The 20,954-nt window shown below is 37.9% G+C and overlaps 1 pseudogene; it reads left to right on the top strand.

The window, feature by feature from the left end:
• Positions 1 to 897: 897 nt before the first annotated feature.
• On the top strand, positions 898 to 2,370 carry LOC119879094 (annotated as a pseudogene).
• The last annotated feature ends 18,584 nt before the right edge of the window (positions 2,371 to 20,954 follow it).

Below are 20,954 nucleotides of genomic sequence, written 5' to 3'. Positions count from 1 at the left end.
GCAATTGCACTCCAGTAAAAAAAAAAAAAAAAAGAGTTGGATGCTCAGCTGACTGAGCCTCCGAGGCACCCCCAATACAAACCACTCTCTCTCCCTTTTTAAAAGTTATTTATTTATTTATTTATTTATTTATTTGAGAGACAAAGAGAGAGACAGAGACACAAGCAGGAGGAATGCCAGGCAGAGGGAGAGAGAACAGCAGGCTCCCCATGGAGCAGGGAGCCCAATGAAGAACTTGATCCCAGGACCCTGGGATCATCATCTGAGCCAAACAGAGGCTTAAGTGACTGAGCCACTCAGGCACCCGAGTACAAACACTCTTACTCAAAAAAGAAATCTAGCTATTGCACTTGGGGATGTTATACTTGTCCAATTGTTCAGTGTGAGTGTAAATGGAGCTTCTTTCTCCAAACAGGCTTATGTAGGCTTTATGGAATCTGGTTGATAGAATTAGATTAGAAGGTATGGATAAAGGAATAGGCGAGACTTCTGACCACTCTAGTAAGGGGAAATAATATTATAATATAATGATTAACTACCTTCCCCAGTTTTTAAGTACTGAGAACACTGCTTACTTTAGAAATTTATTTTGCTTTTGGAGTCATCTCATGTAAGCACTGTACATGTAACTGTTCAGGATTATCGTAAGGAATGATGGTTTATCTCTCTCAGTCTAGTAAAAGAGCGATGAAATGCATTTATCTATTTTGAAACATCTATGCCACTTCTACAAATATTTGCTGATGTCCAAATGTATCACTTTTTTCTAAAACTTACCATAGTTATATTTCTGAAATTAGAACTATCACATCAAGGTGAGAATTCTTGCACTGAACTATAGGTACAAATTTCCATGACCCACAAATGATCTTCCAACACCAGCTCATCAAGAATAAGCTCAAGAGCTCTGCCCGCACCCCCGCGCCCTCGCTCGCCGGGCCTCCCTGAGCCGGGCCGCGCCGCCGCAGCCGCGCAGCCCACCGCCGCCCTCCGCAGCCACGGCCACCGGGTCTGTGTCCTCGTCCTCCTACCGCAGGATGTGCGGCGGCCGGCCCGGGAGCCGCCGAGCTCCGCGCGGAGCTACGCGGCCGCGTCCCCCCGCACCTACAGCCTGGGCGGCGCGCCCGCCCCGGCACCAGCCGCAGCCTCTAGGCCTCGTCCCGCGGCGCGTCCGCCACGCGCTCCTCCGCGCTGGCCTGCGGAGCAGTGTGCCTGGCGTGCGTCTGCTGCAGGACTCGGCGCGCTTCTCGCTGGCCGCCGCCATCAACACCGAGTTCAAGCCCACGCGCACCACGAGAAGCTGCAGCTGCAGGAGCTGAATGACTGCTTCGCCAACTGCATCGACAAGGTGCGCTTCCTGGAGCAGCAGAACAGGATCCTGCTGGCCGAGCTCGAGCAGCTCCGGGGCCAGGGCAAGTCGCGCCTGGGGGACCTCTACGAGGAGGAGCTGCGGGAGCTGCGCCGGCGGGTGGACCAGCTCACCAACGACAAGGCCTGCGTCGAGGTGGAGCGCCACGACCCGGTCGAGGACATCATGCGGCTCTGGGAGAAGTTGCAAGAGGAGATGCTTCAGAGAGAGGAAGCCGAGAGCACCCTGCAGTCTTCCCGACAGGCTGGTGCCAACGCTTCTTTGGCGCGTCTTGACCTTGAGCGGAAAGTGGAATCCTTGCAAGAAGAGATTGCCTTTTTGAAGAAACTACATGATGAGGAAATCCAGGAGCTGCAGGCCCAGATTCAGGACCAGCACGTCCAAATCGATATGGATGTTTCCAAGCCAGCAATATGAAAGCGTGGCTGCCAAGAACCTTCAGGAGGGCGCGGAATGGTACAGGCCCGAGGTTGCCGACCTCTCTGAGGCTGCGAGCCGGAACAACGATGCCCTGCACCAGGCGAAGCAGGAGTCAACTGAGTACCGGAGCCAGGTGCAGTCCCTCACCTGCGAAGTGGATGCACTCAAAGGGACTAATGAGTCTCTGGAACGCCAGATGCGTGAAATGGAAGAGAACTTGGCCGCCGAAGCTGCTAACCACCAAGACACTATTGGCCGCCTCCAGGATGAGATTCAGAACATGAAGGAAGAAATGGCTCCTCACCTTCGGGAGTACCAGGACCTGCTGAATGTTAAGATGCTCTCCACATTGAGATTGCCACGTACAGGAAGCTGCTGGAAGGCGAGGAGAGCAGGATTGCTCTGCCTCTTCCAAACTTTTCTTCCCTGAACCTGAGGGAAACCAACCTGGATTCACTCCCTCTGGTTGACATTCACTCAAAGAGAACGCTTCTGATTAAGAGGTTGAAACTAGGGATGGACAGGTTATCAACGAAACTTGTCAGCATCATGATGACCTTGAGTGAAGCTTGCACAGATTCGGTGCAGCAATTATTACCCGCTAGAATTTCAAAAAAAAAAAATCCATATCTTAAAGGAACAGCTTTCAAGTGCCTCTCTGCAGTTTTTCAGGAGCGCAAGATAGATTTGGAATTAGGAGTAACTTCTAGTTCTTAAGAACCAACACTCTTATAAGATTTAGGAGAAAGTTTACAACATAATCTAGTTTACAAAGAAAACTTGTGCTAGAATACTTTTTAAGAAGTATTTTTGAAAACCATTAAAACTGCTTTTTTCCAACAAGTATCTGACCCTTGTTTCTGCTTCGAATAAATCTTTGGAAAACTCAAAAAAAAAAAAAAGAATAAGCTCAAGAAATGAAATGAGTGGTATAAGTTTTTTAATTTCAAAAGTGGTAATATTGTAATGCAAACTCACAAAGGAGCTAAGAGAAAATTCTTTTTTCAAAAATCAATTTCTTTAGCATATATAATTTGGAAAGAAAAAAAGCTTTATACTATGGTTATCAATATGCTCCATCAGGAATTCCCACTCAAAGTTCATATAAGTATTAAGTTTAGCTTCATTGCTAATTAGATCAGTGAATTTGGGAATGTTTTGAGAAATGCTTATCAGAGCTTTTAAACACTCATATATTTTAGAGTAGATGAAATGTTAATAATGAGAATTTTTCATTATTTGTTTCTTTACGTTGTAAGTTGACAAAATACAGATGAAGAGGTTAAGAACTGTATTTAGTGAAGTCTTCATGAATGTTATTTTAAAAAGCATGGCCACTATCAAACCACAGGCATTCTTGCATTCAACTAAAGTAGAACATTTCATCAGTAGCAGCCTTTTATGTATAGTTGAGTAACCCAGGAAGGCTAAGGAAACGATTTTTTTTTCAGCCTACAATGGTTATTTATTTTATAAAAAAGTTTTTTGAAACGTGTCTTAATGGCATAAAACTATTGTTAAGTATGGGGTTCCAGAAATTCTATATTTTCCATGATTTTAAAGACATTTCTAAGACTGAAGTTTTCCAGCACAGTCCATCCTTTAATACTTTCTCTCTGGTGATTTTAAAAAGGGAAGCCATTACTTGGGGACCTTCCATGAGAATCATTACGTAAGATGAATAAAAACACATTTAAAATGTTCTTTACCTCAAATTCTAACCAATATAAACTAACCAATTCTAACCAATATAAATTCTAAACAATATAAAGATAGACTACAAAAGACCAGAGGGAGTTTATTTTTTAAGTTTAATTATTTTTTAATTTTTTAAAGATTTATTTATTTATTTTTAGAGAAAGAGGGAGAGAGCAGGGAGAGGAATAGAGGGTGAGGGAAAGAGAGAATTCCAAGAGGACTCCCCTCTGAGCAGAGCCCAATATGGGACTCAATCTCACCACCCTGAAATTATGACCTGAGCTGAAATCAGAAGACAGACGCTTAACTGAGTGAGCCACCCAGATGCCCCCAAAGGGAGTTTTTCATAAGGATCAAGTAATAACTCCTTGCAACTTGGAAGCACTGGTATATTTGTTTGATCTGAGAGGTTTTGTTCTGCATTGTGACCTAAGCATATTGTTGGATTTTTACCAACTTTAGAAACATTGTCATAGGTCCCTAGAATTTAAATATTGCTTTGTGTTCTTCCTGGAAAGAAAAGATTCTTGAGAAAGGCTTGATAGTTGAAGGATGCATGCTTACTAAGTAGAAGACAAAGAAAAAGAAGAGTAAATGATCAACAGAAGTACTGCTGAAAGATAAATAACAAGGTAGAACTTAGAACATTAAAACTGGGAAAAATTAAGTAGAAAGCCTTAGTGATAAACACCCTAATATAAGAATGGGAAAAAATAAAACAAGACATAATCAGAGAGAGAGAGACAAATCATAAAAGACTCTTAATCATAGGAAACAAATGGAGGGTCCCTAGAGGAGGGGGGGGAGGGTAACTGGGTGATGGACATGAAGTAGGGCATGTGATGTAATGAGAACTGGGTGTTATATAAGACTGATGAATCACTGATCTCTACATCTGAAACCAATAATACATTATATGTTAATTAGTTGAATTTAAATAAAATTTTAAAAATACACCTTCTGGAATAAATAAAATGAAAAAGGAAAAGAATGGGAATATAAATAAAATTTATATCCACAGCTCAAACCCAGTAACTCAGTTGAGAAATAAGGAGTACTAGAATAAATGGAATTCACCTAAATCTTAACAGAATAATATAGGCCTCAGAGAGACACTGTGGAGCAGGTAGGTATAAAAGCATAATTGATTCTCCTCATGAGACTCTCTTCTGAGCATTCTCAACTGCCATATTTGTGAATGAGAAGAGCTTCCTAAATGTGTGGACTTGGCCCCGCTCTCCAGTATGTGTATTGGCATGGTTTATGAGATTACATAAACTTATGAGAATATACAATATGAAAATGCATCACTATTTCCATGCTACCCATCCTAAGAGATCTTGGTATGACGTCAACAATGTCTTCAGTCAAATTAGTATCTGTTGAGTGTTAATTATTTACTAAGCATTTCACTAGGCCCTAGGGGTTTGGTGATGAGCCAAAATAGACAGGAGTCTTGCCTTCCTAGACTTCACAAGTGAATGGGAGGAGCCAAGAGTAAAATTATCACTGAAATCTATCATTTAAAATCATAGTGTGCGTGATAAAGGAAGAGTACAAGGAACAAAGGAAAGGGTTCTGATCAAAGTTTCAGGTCTGGGACCTCATTGAGAATGCATGAGTTGAAAAAAAATTTTTAAAAAAAGAATATAAGTTTAACTAGGTGAATGTTTGCAAGAATGTTCCAAGACAGAGGTATCAGCATGCTCAAAATCCCTGGGTGACGGGCACTGAGGGGGGCACTTGACGGGATGAGCACTGGGTGTTATTCTGTATGTTGGTAAATTGAACACCAATAAAAATAAATTTATTATAAAAAAAAAGTATAAAATAGGAAGTATAAAAAAATAAGGCCTTTGATAAAGCAGATATTTTGAGAATGTGAAAGTAGACCAGCATGCTTGTATTCAGAGAGCTTGCATTAAGAGCAGCATGGTGAAAGATCGTGTGTCCTTTTGTCAGCAAAGAAGCAGTAACTGGTAAAAACTGATGGGATTGAACACAAGGGGCCTCCAGCTAAGGAAGACCAAAGGGTCTCTATGAGTAGGCTCTCCCTGGAGGGTCCTAGAAGAGTAGATCTAGGAAGACAAAAGCTGTCCTCTTTTCTAACTTATGGACATACCCATTTAGCAGAGAGCCACTGCAGATATGTAGTTCTCACAAGCTGCCCATACAGAAAATCCATTCTAACTTTATTCCAGGGAGAACCTTCTGGCACAAACAGACTAGAATAATAAAATAAGGCCTTTGATTCTTCAAACACAATATTTTGGGGTGAATATGATAAAATAAATCTGGATTTGGCAGGGTCTGAGCATGGCTATTTTACTCTGAGATTAGAGTACCGTGAGCATTTCCCTCCTTCCCCAACTGGTATGCATGCCATCAGCAGTTGCAAGAGACTGGACTGAATGAAGGACAAACCAGACCCTAAACCAAACACAAAAAGAGATGCATCAGTGAGATTTGAGGAGGAAAAAAGTGCCATATGGAACAAAACAAAAATAAAAAATGAACACAATGGGAATCAATCAGAGGAGAGAGAAGACCCAAGGCCGGGGGATTTCCCCTTTAGATAACAGAAAGGGTTTTCCCCAAGACTCACAACCACTGCTTCTCAAGGTGTGGTCCTTGAACCAGCAGCAACTGCATCCCTGGGGAACTTGTCAGTTCCATGAAGTCTCAGACCCTATCCCAATCTTATTAAATCAGAAACCCTGGGGGTTGTACCCAGCAATCTGATGCATGCAATAGCTTGAGAACCACTGTGTCTAGATATAAAGTCTTACTACCCTTGAAGACCAATAATAGGTTGAAACTGTAACACATTACCATCTGCTGTGGATTCTGTGTTGGGTGGAATAATAATGCAAATCTAAAATAAAAGTCATTATTTCTGGATTCCATTTGCCTGGCTAACCAGTTGTCAGGAAAACCATTAACTTATACATCATGCCTCTTTTTTCATGACAAGGTTCTGAGTTTCAAAATGTATCTGCTTATTTGGCATATGTAGCACATATTTTATGTTAGATTTATAAGCATCACATGAGAGGCAAAATAATAATATGTAATAGGTGAATTACTGTTCCTCTGAAAATATTTTGTTTGGGTAATTCCATTTGGCACAGAAAGGATTCTACTTGAATTTAAAAGGCATCAGAGAACTATGAGGGAAGGTTAATAATTGAATGAAATTATTAGAAAATTCTAAAAGTGTACTCCTATTATTAATATTTCAGATTTACTTGCACAAAAGTCTGTCTTGCCTATATCATTCTGATAAGTAATGGATCATGAACACACATTGCAGATTCCTGGAGCTAAAATCTCGCTACTTCAAAGAAGACTCGGTGACCTTTTCTAAATGGGTTTTAGGTGGCTCTAGACCAGGATAGCAGGAGATCATAACTTAAATCCAACAGGATATTATTGATATTAGAGTGAAGAAAAAAATAGAAAGGTTCATTCAAAATCTGGACTTGATCTACTCTCTCTTGGGTAAAATATAACTTGATGAAAATTTTTTTAACTTTGATGAAATTTATATCTATTAATCACTAAGAGCAAGACTTGCCTACCAATTAGTCAGACAAATCTCATGCAAAATCTCACTGAACGACAGTACCAATCCAAATCCTTCAAGTGTGGTTTTCAGGATTTCCAAGTCACATGACCTGGTTTTCCAGATCACAGTTTCCTACTTATATCACCTTAAGAATTACTTACGTCTCAGTCTTTTTCCTCTCGTATCTTCAAAATGGTAAAGCATCACACCTACCATGTAAGACTTTTTGTGAATATGAAGTGACATAATACATGTGAAGTGTCCACCACTGAGTTCATTAAATGCTTTTATTATCATTCAGTATAACAAATTTAAATTTTATTTTGGAAATGAAACTCATGCAATTACATAGTGCTAAAATTAGTCCTTGGCAACCCAACGGTAAGGGACTTATCTAAGCAGTACTACCTAATACCTTTGACATGTGATTCATAGCTCATTTTCAAGTTTAACACATCGATTTGGTACAAGGACTATCATGGATTTGCATGGTAATATTATATGAGATGGATTTAGGCAAGCCATTGGGGATAATCCAAGCAAGTTACCAGCAGCTGATAGATGATTTCTGCACATGAAGCTGTGTTTGCTCTGGTCTTCCTGCCTGCTGGTAGCAGAAAAAATATCATATTAACTTTATCCTTCGGTGTCCACCTGGCCCTCCACTCCTAGAGCTTGAGTTCCAGTGATGACGCCCTTTGATCTTTCCACTTTTAATGTCCATCTGCTGCGTGACTTTCCCTTCCAGCCTGAAGCCAGATCTATGAGAAAGAACAACTCCTTGTTTAACATGAAAAAACTGATTATTTCTACTAAATAATGTTTAAAAATAGACATGGTCTAATACTTTCAATAGATCTGGAGAAGATTCACTAAAACTTCAAAAATCTATTTGTCTCTCTCTTGCCGATGCTTGACCCATCAAGAAAAATGAAGCAGTATACTCCTCCATTTGTCACTGCCTATGCTTTTAAAAAATAAAAATAAATTTAGAATGCCACAATTAATCCCCAGGTCTCAATATTTTTTTAAACAGGGGAAAAAGAGATGACTTGTGATTTGGAATAAGAGCGGTTATGTAAAAATAGAGTTAGAAGGAAAACTGAAAATATGTGAATGACCAGATAAAAGAGTAATGAGAAAAAGTGTTTCTGATGGCTCTCCTTCTCAATTCAGCCAAAGGGGAAAAGCAGGTTGTGGTGGTAAATATTGCAGGCAGGATAGCAGCGTGTGTAGCTACGCACATCGGGCATGCAGGGGTCCAAGTGGAATTTGCCATCACTCCAAGAAACCATCAGATGTTGTCTTTTTAAAATGGAGAATGGTGTGAGGACTAGTGGAATTTGGTGTTAGATGTCAAGCGTACAACATGTTCATTTACTCAGGGTTGCAGTCAGAGTCACTGCTTGACATCTTTTTGAGTTAATTTACTCATAAAAATGTTTCATGAAGATGAGACAAAAACCAATTTCTTGCTCTCCCTTCAGAATCCTTGCAGGGAACAATTGGGGGGAAAAAAGGCTGTTCTAGTATACACTGCTGAAAAACTTATTTAACTTTAGTTACAGAGAGAGCAATGCTTTTTTGATTGAAAGCAATAAAAAGAGTATCAGAAAGAGTATTGATCACAGATTTATTTTACTTTTTATTTTTTTCTTAGTTATTTTAAAGCAGACGCCCAAGAACCAATTTATTTTGACACAAACACAGGCCATTCTTGGCAACAGTTAGTGTCTTCTGGCTTTTTTAATCCATTTTGGGTAACTGCTGTCCCCCCTCCTCTCAAATTTCATGGCACCTACCTTTAATTCCGTTCTCAGAGACTTCTACTGTTAGATATACTTAGTTTTATAACCTTGAATCCCTGCAGGGAGAAAATATAGTAACAAAAACAACTACAATAATGAACATTTGTTGTCATTGTAGGAAGCTCGGTAAAACTGTGTGTTAGCAACTTGAAAATATCTCTTTAATTTTTCCTCCTTCATACATTAAATCAGAGTCCTGCTTATTGGATGCTTGTGGGGTCACTTGCTCTTGGTTTTCAAGAAAATCAGGAATGAACAAAAAAATCTCTGATAGCTGAGAATTTGATTAAGATTATTGACAGCTCTCCGTGTGGCATGAGTAGGGACTGTGCATACTTGCATCTGAACTCCCAGAAGCTATGTGCCATATATGCCAAGTTCCCTTGCCTTTCTGAGACTTTTTTTTTCACTAGGCTGAAGGGACATCTCATGAGTCTTCTTGTGTGGTCTTGTGGTTTGATAGTGACATGGACACTGTGCTTTCTCTCTGAAGACTGTCAGCCCTTTTAACATTGAACTACATGTCTGTGGTTCTGCTAAGGATTACATTGGTCACCTTTTCCCCCCTAAAAACAGAAATTGATTCTTAACCACAGTGGTGTGTATGTGTGTATGTGTGTGTGCCTGTATATGTGTGCTTAAGGGATATTTAGAAATGTGTAAAACTCTGGAAAAAGTTTTCTATCCTGTCAATACCATTTATCTTCATTCTATTCTAATTATTTCTTCTTTAAAAAAATAACCTTATTGGGCATTTCCTCTAACTTAAGAAAGTGATTTGTGTCCATTATTAATAAAATCTGACATTTACACGCACACAGAAAACCTCAATTACTGCAATTAAATTTTAATGTTAATTACTAATTACTAATGCTAAATTTTACATTACTCAGATATTTTATTTAAGGAGGTATGTATATGTATTTATATATTCTTATATGTCACTAATACTGCCCTTCAAAATTATTTCATGTGTAAATTCATCATGTATACTGATATATTAATGCAATATTTTATCAAAGTTATACATGTACATGGTTTTAAAAAGCTATTTCCAATGCTTGTAAAAAAGAAAAAAAACATGAATTTATGCTATTCTTGATTTTCTAGTAAATATCATTTACTGACTTCCTACAGTGGAAAGATAGATACAATCAGCTACACACACACACACACACCCCTATCTACTCTATCCAAACTTTAAATACAATTACATTATAATTTTTGGTGGCTCTCTTAAGACTATGTAATATTTTCACTGTTTGGGATGCCAAACAGGGTTGGCATCTGTGATTGAGCATCTGCCTTTGTCTCAGAGAGTGATTCCAAGGGTGCCAGAAATGTGTCTCACATCAGGCTCCCTGCATAGAGTCTGCTTCTTCCCTCTGCCTCTGTCTCTGCCTCTATCTGTGTTTCTTGTGAATTAATAAATAAAATATTTAAAACATATTTTCACCATTGTATAATGCAGAATATTATGTTAACATTTCCTATCTTGTTCAATTTCTTGTTGTTATATCCATTGTAGATAAGGGTAATAATAATCACTTCCTTTCTCACTTACTTAGTTTCTATGTTTTTATCACTAATTTATCACCAAAAATGTTATAATTATAATCTTCTTTTACTGAGGGAAGTGAATGTTAATCTCGATAAAATTGAGGTTCAAGTAAAACTTTTATGAGGTCTGTGGCTGAGTTCCTGGGCCTCGCAGTAGTACATCAAGGTACTGGCAGTATCCTCTAGTATTTGGGTTATCCATTCATCTTTAGTCTTTGTCCGTGGAGATCTGCTACACTATCATTCCTCATTCCTCTCTGCATGACCTCTTCAGGTCCAATGAATCATTTACTCTGCCACTTTTATTCTGAGGCACTGAGAGTCATTCTTCTGCTTTGATCCACACTGGGACCCTCAAAAAGTTGTGAAAGGCTGTCCATTCTTTTATTTTTCTGGACATGTTTTGCATCTAGAACCTATCTAGGGTCACTTATTGAAGTGATCACATGGTTGTTCTTCTTTATCCTATTAAGGTGGTGAAATTCAATGATTAATATTTATTTTTATGATTAATATTTAAATTCAAAGCCAATCTTGAATTCCTAGGATAAGCCCTACTTGGAAATATTGTATTTTTGATTTACTAATTTGATTTACTAATTTTTTGCTAAGAATGTTTGCATCTGTATTCATGAAGTACATTGGTCTGTAATTCTATTATTTGGAATATATTTATCTGATTTGGCCTGTACTTCTATTATTTGTAATATATTTATCTGATTTGGCATCTTAAGGTTTAAGTATAAGTCAGTTGAAAAATATACTCTCTTCTATTTCTTGAAGAGCACATTCAAGATTGGTAGGGTTCCTTTCACGTACATTTGATTGAATTCACCAGTGAAATCATTTAGACTTGAAATTTTGGGGGGAGAAAAACCTAAATAACAAATTTAATATTTTTTTGCAATATATGAGACTCTTCCTATTTTCTATTTCTTCCGTATTGATTTTGTTCATTTGCATCTTTCATACGATTTTTCCATTTTGGGTATGTTGCAAAATTCATTACTCTAAAGTTGTTCATAATATTCCCTTACCTTTTTAATGATTAAAAAGATCCCTTACTTATTCTGGATATTAGTAATATTTTTATTTTGAAATTTAACAGTTACATTATTTTTCAAAGAACGAACTTTGATTTATTGATTTCTCTGTCTATTTTTTTTGTTTTATTGATAGCTGCCTTCAATGTTATTTTCTTTTTTGCACTTATTTTTGGGTTTAAATTGCCAGAGTTTTATTTGTCTTTTACTTCTTAAGATAGAAATACATACAATTATTTTACACTGTCATTCTTTCAACATAACCATTTGAAATTACAACTTTTTAAAAATATTGCTTTAGGGGATCCCTGGGTGGTGCAGCAGTTTGGCACCTGCCTTTGGCTCAGGGCGTGATCCTGGAGACCCGGGATCGAATCCCACGTCGGGCTCCCGGTGCATGGAGCCTGCTTCTCTCTCTGTCTGTGTCTCTGCCTCTCTCTCTCTCTCTGTGACTATCGTAAATAAATAAATAAAATTAAAAAAAAATATTGCTTTAGCTGTATCTCATATATTTTGTTAAATGCTTTCATTATCATTTAGCAATCATTAGTTCAAAATATGTTCTAATTACTCGTAAGATTTCTTTGTTGCATGGGTTCTTCAGAAATGTGTTGTTTAAACATATTTGGAGATTTTATAGATAATTTATTGTTTTTAGTTTCTAATTAATTACATTGTAGGTGGAAGTCATATTCTTCCATTCTTTGAAATGTACTGAGACATGTTTATAAGCTATAATATGGTCTGTCTTGGTGAATGCTCCTTGTTTATTTGGGAATGCTACAATAAGTACCTATCTATAGTCTATGAATATCAATTAGGTAAAATTCATTGATAGCAATTTTCAAATCTATTTCTATGCCATTATCTTTGCTGTATTCTATGGTTTAGAAGCAAATCACACACATATTCAAAGAAAAGAGTTCACACAGGGTGTGAGACCAAGGGGACAAGAATCATAGGACTACTTTAGGAGTCTGTTTACCACAATCTAAATTTAAATATTTTTCTTGTAATATTACATGTTTGGTTTTGTGTTTTATTAAGCCTAGAAATCTCTACCTTTTAGCCCATTTATATTTAATGTAATTTCTTTCTTTCTTTCTTTCTTTCTTTCTTTCTTTCTTTCTTCTTTCTTCTTTCTTTCTTTCTTCTTTCTTCTTTCTTTCTTTCTTTCTTTCTTTCTTTTCTTCCATTCCTAGAATCATTTAGGTGAATCAAGGAACTTTTTTTTGTATTTAGTTTTATGTGTCATGTTGACTTTTATTTTTTTAAATTTTATTTATTTATTCATGAGATACACAGAGACAGGTAAAGACACAGACAGAGGGAGAAGCAGGCTCCATGCAGGGAACCTGACGTGGGACTTGATCCTGGGTCTCTAGGATCACGCCCCGGGCCAAAGGCAGTGCTAAACCACTGAGCCATCTTGGCTGCCCACAATATATATTTTTAACTTATAACAGATTACCTTCAAATAATATAGTATTTAGAGTTCAAATAATATATTCTGTATTATATATAGTCATATATAATGTACCATATATTATATACTGTATTATATACTTCAAATTATATACTACTTTTATATTATCACACAACCATTGTAAGAATTTTATAAGTTTATTACATTTCCTTTCCTATACTTTTTTCCTGTCCTATATTTTAATTCTATGTACCCAAAATCATTCACAAATGCAGTTCCTTCATCACAACCACAGATTTCAAATGGCATTTTTGAAATGCTGCTTTGCATTCTGTGAGAATTAGTGTACCTTGAAAGATTTTTTTTTCAGATTTCTTGCCTAGCCCTCTTCTTTCTGCAGGCTGCTATATTTCCCTTGTGAAATATATTGTGTACCTCATGGAGCAATGTTTTATTTCCCTGCTCTATTTCCAATCATTGAAAAACAAATTCTATTTGTTTGACCTTATTCTTTATGCCTACAATAGCCTCCATACCTACAACAAACCTATCACTGGAAATTCAACATACTTAGTTTTAATGAGCGAATATAGACAGATGGTTCTTGGGCAGTTATTTAGATGTCATACGAATTATTTCTTATTTAATGTACAATCATATTCCAAATGTTATCAGTAGTGTACATGCCCCCAAATGGGCATATACATATAATGACATTGGTTCTCTTTTGTTCTTGAATCTGTTTCAGATTCCAGAAAATAGAAATGTGAAAAGGACTCTATCGTCTCCATTTTGCAAAAGAATTGTGTAGAATAGAAGTAGAAACCGGCCGGCTGTTTTAATATTGATTATCTACACCCAGCTGTAATTTTTGCATCTCCTCTTGAGCCTGACCTAGTTGTCCCCAGGTATCGCTCTGCTGGTGAAAGAGGACACGTCTCTTAGATCAGGGCTGTTACATAGTGAAATAATCACCAACAGATGGTGATAATCTGTTAACAGTCTAATGGAGATCCCTGAAGATATGCTGGGAAATGAAGTTTTCACTAAGGACACTTGCTACTAAAGTACAAAGTGAATAAACGGAAGATCTGGTACAGCTGGAAGGGAAGCTGCTTCTGATTAGAGGAGAGGAATACACAGCCAGTTTAAGTTCCAGTGGCAAAAATCACTCTACATCAATTTCTGTATCTACGCTTGACTTTTAGCCTTGTTGACTATTCGATCATTTACCCCACTGTTTCCTGAGCATTGGATGTAGTTAGTGACAGCTGTTGGGTCAAAGACACCTAACACATGTGGACACATAGGCCTTAGCCTATCTAAGAGAATTCATGTTCTGTACTTTTGGAGCAAGGGTCAGGACTGCTCAGATTTATTTCTTTGCTCATTCTTTTTTGTAATATTTTATTTATTTATTCATGACAGACATAGAGAGAGAGAGGCAGAGACACAGGCAGAGGGAAAAGCAGGCTCCATGCAGGGAGACTGACATGGGACTTGATCCCGGATCTCCAGGATCACACCCTGGGCGGAAGACGGGTCTAACCCTCTGGGCTACCGCGACTGCCTTTCTTTGCTCATTCTTATGGTAAGATATATAACGTGGGTGTTATTAAGGTATGGGAGATGTTTAAAGAGGCTTTTTATTTGTGTGATTGAACTTAGCTACTATCTGTTACAAACATTAGTAAATGTCACTTAATTAAAAACATCATGAACTAAAAATGGTGTATATAAACTTGCTACTCAAAGTATAGTCTGTAGACCCACATTGTCAGCACTCTCCAAGAATTCATTAAAAATGCAGAATTTCAGCCCGACCTCTGACTAACTAGATTGAAATCTGCATATTTTCAAGATTTGCAGTCATGGTTGCCTGGGTGGCTCAGTGAGTGAGGGTCTGCCTTTGGCTCAAGGTGTGATCCTGCAGTCCTGGGATGGAGTCCCACATCGTGCTCCCTGCATGGAGCCTACTTCACCCTCTGCCTCTGTCTCTGCCTCTCTCTCTCTGCGTCTCTCATGAATAAACGAATAAAAAAAAGTTCTGTGGTCACACCTATTCACATTAAATTTTGAGAAGCCTAGGTGGGGCAAGATGGCGGAAGAGTAGGGTCCCCAAGTCACCTGTTCCCACCAAATTACATAGATAACCTTCAAATCATCCTGAAAACCTATTAATTCAGCCTGAGATTTAAAGAGAGAACAGCTGGAATGCTACAGTGAGAAGAGTACACGCTTCTATCAAGGTAGGAAGAAGGGGCACTTGATGGGATGAGCACTGGGTGTTATTCTGTATGTTGGCAAATTGAATACCAACAAAAAATAAATTTACTATTTGAAAAAAAGGTAGGAAGATGGGGGAACAAAAAAATAAAGAAACAAAAGGCGTCCAAGGGGTGGGGCCCCCACGAGGAGCCCGACTAAGGCTGGATGGGTGCCCCCAGGACCGGAAGGCCGCAGGAAAGCCCCGTCCTGGAGGAGCAGGAGCTTCACCAATCTTCCTGGACTGAAAGGAGCTCGCAGGGAGTTGGAGAAGGATCCCAGGAGGGGCAGGGATACCCTCAGGCTCTCAGGGACACTAACAGAGCACCTGAGCCCCCGGGAGAGCACCCACACCCCTGGCTGAGCTCCCTAAACGGCTGCAGCGTGTGCCTGGCTGGACCCGGGAGCAGCTCAGAGGGGCTCGGTCAGAGGCTGCCAGCGGAGGGGGCTGCGGGCCAGGAGCGCAATTCCCACAGCACAGGCCTGGGAGCCTATGGTGCCGAGGACATGGCGCAGGATCCGGCACTCCCCCCCCCCCCCGGAATAGGCAAAGGCTGGGAGGGCCTAGGACAGCGAGGATGCTCCTGCCGCCGGGTGGTGCCAAGCTGGGCAGATCAGCATCCACGCCCCGAGAGCCTCCAGGACCCTGGAGACTGAGAGCTCTGGAGTTTCTGCTGGAGCTGACTCCAGGGCTCCAGAGCTGGCTGCCGCCGCTGCTGCTGTTCCTCCTGGGGCCTCATGGGGTAAACAACCCCCACTGAGCCTCACAGTGGCCTCACCAGATAAACAGCTTAAACATCTTTCACTGAGCCCTTGTACGAGGCAGGGGACTGAGCAGCTCCCCCAAGTGCTAACACCTGAAAATCAGCACAGCAGGCCCCTCCCCCAGAAGACCAGGTAGAGAGACAGGGGAAAAACAGATTATTGACCAAGCAGCACTGGAAAGTTCCAGGGGAAGTTGAGGGATTTACAGCATACAGAATCAGAGGATACTCCCCCTTGATTTTTGTTTTTTGATTTCTGTTTGCTTCCTGCCCCCTTTTTATCCTTTTTTTTATTTTCTTCTCTTTTTTCTCTTTTTCTTTTCTTCTTTATCTTCTCTCTTTTTCTCCTTTTCCCAATACAACTTGTATTTGACCACTCTGCACTGAGCAAAATGACTAGAAGAAAAACCTCACCTCAAAAGAAAGAATCAGAAACAGTCCTCTCTCCCACAGAGTTACAAAATTTGGATTACAATTCAATGTCAGAATGCCAATTCAGAAGCACCATTATAAAGCTACAGGTGGTTCTAGAAGAAGCATAAAGGACTCAAGAGACTTCATGACTGCAGAATTTAGATCTAATCCGGCAGAAATTAAAAATAAATTAAATCAGATGCAATCCAAATTAAGGTCCTAATGACAAGGGTTAACAAGGTGGAAGAACGAGTGACTGACATAGAAAACAAGTTGATGACAAAGAGGGAAGCTGAGGAAAAAAGAGACAAACAAAAACAAAAGACAAAAAAATCTATCATGAGGATAGATTAAGGGAAATAAGTGACAGCCTAAGGAAGAAAAATATACATTTGTTTGGGGTTCCCGAGGGCGCCAAAAGGGACCGAGGTCCAGAATATGTATTTGAACAAATCATAGCTGAAAAAAGAGAGAGGCAGAGACAGAGGCAGAGGAAGAAGCAGTCTCCATGCAGGGAAACTGATGTGGGATTCGATCCTGGGTCTCTAGGATCACGCCTGGGCCAAAGGCAGCAGGAAACCACTGAGCAACCTGGCTGCACACAATATATATTTTTAACTTATAACAGATTACCTTCAAATAATATACTATTTAGAGTTCAAATAATATATTCTGTATTATATATAGTCACATATAATGTGCCATATATTATATACTGTATTATATACTTCAAATTATATACTACTTTTATATTATCTCACAACCACTTTAAGAATTTTGTTTATTACATTTCCTTTCCTATACTTTTTGTTTTTCTTGTCCTATATTTTAATTCTATGTACCCAAAATCTTTCACAAATGCAGTTCCTTCATCACAACCACAGATTTCAAATGGCATTTTTGAAATGCTGCTTTGCATTCTGTGAGAATTAGTGTCCTGTGAAAGATTTTTTTCAGATTTCTTGCCTTTCCTTCTTCTTTCTGCACACTCCTATATTTCACTTGTGAAATATCTTGTGCACCTCGTGGAGGAATGTTTTATTTCCCTGCTCTATTTCCAATCATTGAAAAACAAATTCTATTTGTTTGACCTTAAGAGAACATTGGGGAGGGGGGGGGTTCATGACTCCTTTGTATCTGGAACTTCCAGGAATTTCAGTCTCTCAATCTGGTTCTTACACTTCTGTTAGAAGTTCTACTAGTTTCTCCATACTCTCACTTATGATTGACTTCTCTGATTTTATTTTTGCATGTCTAACGATGATTTAAGCTGTTGTCCTCTCTTTTTTTAAAAAAAGAGTTGATTGCTTTCTGGAAATCAGCACAATTAGCTTTCTTTGCATCCCAAACTAGCTGATAATTTAGCAATATGTCTTATTTTGTGGATTATCTCATTTTGCATTTTAGGATGTGAGCAATTGTCTCTTGGGACTTTCTATATCTTAAATGGAAAAAAAAAAAGAAGTCCAAAAACAGACTTTTTGAGTAAAATAAAGCCAGAACTTTTTTTCCTTAATCTACATTCATCCTTATTATAATTTCCCATGGACAAAACCAAGGAAGTAAAAGCAACATGTATTAATGTTTCAAAAGTATTATTCTAGAAAATGCTTTTTTCTAATTTGTAAAGTCTTTTTAGAGAATATAAACTTTACAATTATTTCAATGAAAAAGAAAATTTCTGGACTTGTTATAAAGAAGACAAGTGGTAGCAAGTACAATTTAGATTTCTGAGAGATTGTGTCAAAACACTAAAAATGTGACATTGTTTTTTTTCAATTAATAAAGTCAATAAAGGTTTTTTCAGCTAATAAAGTCACAAACCAGAGTTCCTGGGGTCAGTCAGTTAAGTGTCTACCTTTGGCTCAGGTCATGATCCCAGGGTCCTGGGAGGGAGCCCATATCAGGCTCCCTGCTCAGTGGAATGTCTGCTTTTCCTGCACCTCCCCCCTGCTTTCTCACTCTCTCTCAAATAAATAAATCTTAAAAAAATAGTCACAAACAGTGCTTAGTAAGAATATGTATATTTCTTATAAAAAGTCTTAATAAAGTATGTGAAATATCTGTTTAATAATTACATTGACTAAGCTGAGAAATATTTATCTGAACATTTGGTTTTTAATACTTCACTGAATAACCAGAGGAAAAATAACTATGTCCCTAAATATATATAATAATTCCTCCCATTTCAAGAAAGGAAACTAATATTTCCTTTTGAGCTATGTTCACATAAGTTGAATGACTGAAAAAAAAAGTTGAATGACTGGATTTTTTTTATACTTTAAGCTATGATGGCTCCCATATGTGATTCTTTGTTACTTGCATGGGTGATAAGCCATGAAGATCACTGCAGTTAAAAATAATATCATATAATATAGCAAATATTATTTGGACTCATTTTGTAATTATTAAAGACCACTGATGATTTAACACATAAAGAAATTGAGCCTGAAAACTGCCTACCTCCCATAAATTCATTTCGCTTTTTAACTCTATTTTACTATTGTCATCATTCAGAACAAAATCAGACTCTAATTTTTATATGTTGAAGAAAACTTGAAGCAAAGTAAAGTTTGGGACAATTACTTTTTAGATTATGTTTGGTATCCATTTATTTTATTTTATTTTATTTTATTTTGGAGAAAAAGAACATCTAATTTCTCATGTGATAAAATTTAAATATATATTTTCCACTCCATTTCTTGTTTTTTAAGATTTTACTTATTTATTTGAAAGAGAGAGAACATGAGAAGGGGAAGGAGCAGAGGAAGAAAACTTCCCACTGAGCATTGAGCTTGACAAGGGACTTGATCCCAGGACCCTGAGATCATGATCTGAGCCAAAGTCAGCCACTTAACCCATGGAGCCATTCAGGCACCCCTCACTACTCCCTTTCTAATGACTTCACATTGAACAACAATTATCTTAAGATTAGAAATTAGAAACAACGTGTTTCAAAGGATGCTTATATTTTTCTACTAATTCAAAGAGAAAAGTAAATGTAAAAATATTCAGGGCAAATCACTATTTTCTTCTGATATCTGGAGGCTCTTTCACACCAAAAAGTGGCACTCAAAAATGCCTCAAGGAAAGAGTATCCACTATTATCATTATAATAGCATTCCAAAAGGAACACGAGATTCGTGTGCCTAAGCAACCTCAGTAAATGAGCTCCATTAATTCATTTCATCCTGTTTATAGAAAAATTTACTTAAGAAATCTTTCACTTCCCTGAAAATGTTTATTCTCGCTTTAATTTTGTCATTTTGCAAGCCTAAGGTAAAGAAACATTTCAAACTATAATGTTAGTTCTACTTCTTAGAAGTCTCATATATGAATTTTTCAGTTATAATCAGATTGAAATATGCTCATATTCTGCTCTACATATAGCCTTATGTATGACTTATGTATAGGTTATGTACATGTGTATGTATATGTATATGTAGAGCTTATGTAGCCTTATGTATAGCTTCCTTTTCCTTGCCCACTCTGAAGCATGGGCTGTAAAGACAGCTATGTGGCCACATTCTCTCAAAACTTCAACTTCTCTGATATGCTTACCAACAAACAGTGTAGTGGATGGCTGCTATACCTCTAAAGAATTCACCTAAATGTTTGCCAAACATAGTTTTTCTCTTCACGGATAGTCCATTATCACTTTCAGGAACCACACCAATAGGTAGTAATCTTCTTTTCCCTGATAATTCATTTCATTTTATTTTTTTCTTAAGGATTCATTTATTTTAGAGACAGAATGGGGGAGAGGCAGAGGGAGAGAGAGAGAATCCTAAGCAGACTTCCTGTTAAGCGGGCAGAGCCCAACGCAGGGTGGAGTCTAATGCAGGGCTCCACATGGGGCTCAGTCTCATGAACCCGAGATCACGACCTGAGCTGAAACCAAGAGTCAGTCACTTAATGGATTAAGCCTTCCAGGCACTCCTGATAATCCTTTTCATTTTAATAACTATATTGTCTGATATTAATGTAGCTGCTACAATTTCTTTTAGTTAATATTTACATATATGTATATCTATCTATCATCTATCTATCTTTGTTCAGTCTTTCCCTTTTCAAAACATCTGTTTTTATCTTAAAAGGGTATCTTAGAAATGACATATAGCTATATTTTTTCCCAATATGCAGTTGACCTTTGAACAACACAGGTTTGGCCTGCACATGTCCACCTACAGAATTTTTTATATAAATACAGTATAATACAATAAATGTATTTCCTCTTCCTTATAATTTTTTAAATAGCATTTTCTTTTCTCTAGCTTACTTTATTGTAAGAATATAGTCTATATAATACAAGTACCATACAGAATAGAGGTTTATTAACTATGTAATCAGTAAGGCTTCCAGTCAACAGTGCACTATTCATACTTAACAGTTTGAGGGAGTCAAAAGTTAAACCTGGATTTTGACTGCAAGGGGGTTGCTGCCCTAACCTCTAATGTGTTTAATGGGCAACTGTGTATCTCAATTTACCTGATGAGTTTGGTCCATTTACATTTATTATTTCTATTGACATTTATTATTTCTAATATATTTGGAATTAAATCTAGCCCCTTTTGTGCTTTCTTTGTTCTATTTTCTTGTGCACTTCATCTCTTTCTTCT

Source organism: Canis lupus, unplaced genomic scaffold (assembly GCF_011100685.1).
Source record: "Canis lupus familiaris isolate Mischka breed German Shepherd unplaced genomic scaffold, alternate assembly UU_Cfam_GSD_1.0 chrUn_S268H428, whole genome shotgun sequence".
NCBI classification, from domain to species: domain Eukaryota; kingdom Metazoa; phylum Chordata; class Mammalia; order Carnivora; family Canidae; genus Canis; species Canis lupus.
This window is presented reverse-complemented; position numbering and strand designations above follow the sequence as displayed.